This window comes from Nicotiana sylvestris, chromosome 6 (genome assembly GCF_000393655.2).
Source record: "Nicotiana sylvestris chromosome 6, ASM39365v2, whole genome shotgun sequence".
NCBI classification, from domain to species: Eukaryota; Viridiplantae; Streptophyta; class Magnoliopsida; order Solanales; family Solanaceae; genus Nicotiana; species Nicotiana sylvestris.
In genome coordinates this window covers 190,403,624-190,408,474 of record NC_091062.1, presented here as the reverse complement: position 1 = coordinate 190,408,474, position 4,851 = coordinate 190,403,624, and the positions used below count along the sequence as shown (strand labels likewise).

At 32.7% G+C, this 4,851-nt stretch overlaps 1 long non-coding RNA gene across 1 annotated transcript; it reads right to left on the bottom strand.

Moving 5' to 3' along the window:
• Nucleotides 1-1,729: 1,729 nt before the first annotated feature.
• LOC104212088 (uncharacterized) lies at nt 1,730-4,242 on the bottom strand. The gene is made up of 3 exons (XR_707292.2): nt 4,157-4,242; nt 3,966-4,045; nt 1,730-2,042 (listed from the first exon to the last, which is right to left on the bottom strand). It is a non-coding gene; the product is annotated as an uncharacterized lncRNA (long non-coding RNA).
• Nucleotides 4,243-4,851: the final 609 nt, after the last annotated feature.

Here is a 4,851-nt window from a genome sequence, read left to right as displayed (position 1 = left end):
GGTATCGTAAACATGCAATGACTCTTTATACTATAGAACCAATATGTCCTAAGCAAACGTTGAAGAAACAATAGAATTCTATGATAACTGGGTCAATAGGGGGTCTGAAAATTAAAGTGAAAGGATATGTGTAAACAAAAGGGTAACCAGCCAGGTACGAAGTTATCCTTTGGTTTGGACCAGGAATTAAAATTGAAAAATCAGGTTTCCAGTAGCATTCTCTTCGCACAATAGAAATCAAACCATCAGTGATCTGAGAAGGATAGACATCGGCACGATCATGGGAAATCATAGAAGTAACTTGGTTTCTAATTGATTCACGAGCAGTGGAGAAAAAAATTCCGCAGGAATGATTTCATCAACTATTGGTTCTCGAAGGGGCTCACCCAATTCCCTAATTTTGGAAGAAGATCTATGGGTTGAAGAAGCCTTAGTCCTAGATAAATAAGGGGTAACAACGTTGGGTTGAGAAGTAGAATCACAGACAGATAAAGACCCTAAGCTACGTAGCCTACCGCCTCTTCTACTCCTAACAGAAGCAGTTGAAGGGGGAAGTTCATCTACAATAACTGTTCTGCGAGGATTGGGGTTTGGTGAAGATATGGATGCAAGAAAATAATGGATACTGAAGAATAAGAACAATTAGAGAAGAAGAATACTATAGATTGAAGGTTTTTGTGAAACTAAAGGCACATGGGGTATACATAAGAAGGAGCAACCATCATGTAAAGTAAGTCATGATGGAAACATCATAATGAAGCAGTCACTTCGTGACTGACGCAGCCACAAGAAAGCCCTAAAAATCGCTAAAGAGTCACAGACCCAATCGACGGAGGCCACATGGCACATGCATTAAATGGAAGTGACATACGATGCGTTGGTTCTGAAAAAGACATAATGATAAATGTGAAACGGCAACAAAAATTCCTCCCATAAGTACATACCACTTCCCAAATATTCAATTGCAGAATATTCGGCAAGTGGGACGATTATCTGTATTAGTAGAAAATAAATATGACACGTGAAATTATGTGTGGCTGACAAGGCATGATACGTGGATCACTAAGAAGGTGACAGTTGGAATACTGCATTAGAAGATGCACGTGATACAAGAGGCACGAGCAAATCACTCACGAGATGAAGGGATTCAGTTGCTCGAGTCTAAATCATTCAGTAAAGATGGATTGAATGAATCAAGAAAGTAAGAAGGGGAAGATTCACGAGCCTTTAATTAATGAGGAAGAAGAATTGGAACCGTTATAGAATCTCCACAAACAGTTATGATTGCTAATTATAACGGATCATTAATGTCATTAATGTCATAAGGATTCGGCCATAAAAGAGAGAAAACGTTATATTTGTAAACTCCTATAAAAGGGAGGAGAAGTTCATTTGTAGGGATCATCTAAGACAATATTGGAACATATTCATTTTACTTTTCTGCTATCTTGACTTTGCAATCAATTATTTCTTTACTTAATTTTGTCTTTTCCTTTCATATAATTAAGAAAGTATGAAATTTCTTGGTTATCAGTAACCCGAGTTCTTCTAAAAATAGACTTTGACCAAAAGACACATTTTTTTTGGTTAAACAATTATCACTCGAGTAACATATAATGAATAGATACATCAATTGCGGTTCTTCAATCTACAACTATAAATACGTAGTTGAATAAACAGAGAAATAAAAAGGCTCAATCATATTAAACGTATCAGAAATTCTTGCTCCAAGAGATTCAATTACAACCCGAATAAAGAGTTTAGCTAGTCATGCTAGTATGTAAAAATACAAGATTAGAATTCTTAACAATAGAAAATAGAAAAAAGAAGAAAAGAAACGTGAAGTTGAATATTTCTTACTTGCAAACACACTTGTAGCGATAGGGGCTGTTCATTGGGTCGTTTACTTCCACTGGAACTTGCTCTGCTCTACACTTGTATTTGCATCCTCTGCATTCGTTGTAGGTGCAGGTTGGTGCTACTGATCCTATTATCAATCTTCTTGAATTTTTATTTATAAATACCCATCCTTCTCTACCACTCTTTTTCATAAACATGTAAAAGGAGAAATTGAAGAAGTCATGATTGGGAAGAAATCAAAGACAAATGAAGATAAATAAGAAAGAACGAATTTAATTAAATATATTGACACTTTTAAAAAGATTTTTAGTCAATCCGTTCATTTAAAAACTAATTAGAGTTAATCATTCATAAAAAGTGAGATTAATATCTTGAAATTAGTCGGCATGTTTTTACCAATGTTTTAAAAGGCATGGACGTAAGACGAGATTTTCTACATATGCCTCGGCGAGGTATAAACCCCACAGATATTTAGTCATTAATATTTTATAAAGTAATATAATTACAGTAAATATTTTAAAATAAGTAAAATTGCATAAAACTTAAAAAACTATAAATAAGTATAAAAATAATAATATAGATGTGCCTCATCCCAACAAAAATAATAGTCAAAACAATCCATTATATGCTTACTTATAAGCACAAGTAACTTGAGTTGAAAAAAATAAAATTTTCTACATTGAGGAACAAAAAATATGACTAATCTGCAATTTTAAACTTTGAAATTGCTGTTATGGAGAAGAATGGAGCTTTCTTTGATTTGCCAAAAAAAATTGATTATTCGTTGCTTTTAGGAGATAGTAGCAGATTAGCAAACAAGATAAAGAATTGGGAAAGATCATAAATTGGGGCTTCTAGCAATAAATAAAGGTCTTGACTTTTAAATTTACACTCTGTTTGGATCATTGTTACCCATCGTTTTATAACGTATCGTATTGTATTCTATCGTTTTATGAATATAATGTTTGGATAGATTGTATTGTTTATTGTTGTCAAATAACATTTTGCTGTTTGGTTTAACTGTATCATACTGTACTGTAACTGATAAGTTTACTAAAATTCCCTCAATTATTTTAAATATTTTCAAGAATTACACATAAAGTCATTAGAATTAGAATTAAAAATTAATATTATACAACTAATTGGAGATAAAGTAATTACAATTGGTGTTAAAAATCAAAGTAGAAGCAAGAGCAAAATAAAAAGAAGGCAAAACTTATACCTAACGTGGAGTTGGAAGTGACGGAAGGAAAAAAGGAATGAAGAAGTAGGTTATAGGTTAGGAAGTAAAAGGGTAAAATAGAATTATAAGTAATAAGTTAGGGCATAATTGGAAAGAAAAATAAGAAATAATACTACCACAGCAAATCGGTTGTTTCAGAAAATGGAACTTTTCATTGTTCCAGAACAACGGATTTAACAATACAATACAACCAATTTTAATTAAACAATCAAAACAAACATTATTTTGGGATAACAATACAATACGATACAATGGGCAACAACCATCCAAACAAGTTGTTAATGTTTCAGTTCCTTTTTAAAACTTGAGTAATTACAAGCTGACTTTTGAAAAGATTTGGTATTATATTAAGGACTTACGTAGCAAATTTTGTTTTAACTTGAAAAAGTCTCTTGGGCTTACGCCTCACTACAAAAACGCGCCCAACGCATGGGCATACGCCCCGAATATAATTGTTGGGTGTACGGCTCTTGTGACTTTCACCCTCTACAATCACCTCGGGGCATTTTTTGTGCGCTTCGCCCCAGAGCTCGTCCCGAAAATACCTTTTAATACACTAGTTTCTACTACTATTCTCTCCGTCCAGAAAAGAATGATACTTTTAGTCAATCGGTTCATTTAAAAACTAATTACAGACAATCATGCATAAAAAGTAAGATTAATATCCTGAAGTTAGTCCTCATATTTCTTCTACTACTCTCTCCATTCAAAAAGGATGATACTTTTCTAATGATCATCCTTTTTTGGACGGAAGAAGTATAAAAGTACTTAAAATACATTAATAGTGGAAAATTTCATGACACTGTAATTGTATACGAGTTAAAATAAATACATGTATAAGAAAATGTGCGCGTATTTCTACCTTCAATCGTAATTCTCTATGGACTGCAAACATGCCGCTGGCTTTTCGATGATGAGAAATTGTCACTTGACTTCTTGACCCTGCGGCAACAGAAACTATATTATATAAAATAAAGTTTTGAGGAAATAATTCTAATGTTGAAGCTTGAAACTCAATGAATGAGATGCAATATTATGTGTTAGTTATGGAACCTTGTAAAACTGCAGCTGAAGAAAGTATGATAAAGAAGAGTATGCAATGTAGTTTAATGTTGACCATTCTGGACATAATATGGGAATAAGTTTTAGGATTGAAAAAAATGGCAAATCAAATTTTTGAAAGATATGATAGGAAGAAGAGACGGAGGAATTGATATGATTGTGGCTGAATATATAAGGGGTAGTTTGGTACGCGGACTAAATTATCTCGTGATTATAATTTTGGGAGATTACAATTTCAATACTAATTTATACCACATGAGAGATGGATAAAATAGTCTCACATTTGATGGGATAAGGTGGGATAAGGTGGGATATCCTGGATTAAATCTGGGATTAAATTTATGTCTTGTTTGGTTGGAGGTATAAATTTATACCACTAACCAAACACAGTATAAATTTAATCTCACACCTTATCCCACCTTATCACTCATCCCAAATGACCCCTAAGAGCTAGATATGCTGGTTGAGTTTAACTTCTGTATATTTATATTATATCAGATTATTTAAATAATTATTATAGGTAACTATATCGATTAAATATTACTTCCTCCGGTCTACTTTAAGTGATTTTTTAGCTTTTTTTATGGTTTATAATATTTGATTTTTTTAGATATCAAGAAGGAATTAACTTCTTTTTTCCAAAGTTACTCCCACGGTAAAGAGTCTAGGAGTAGTTTGTTATATTT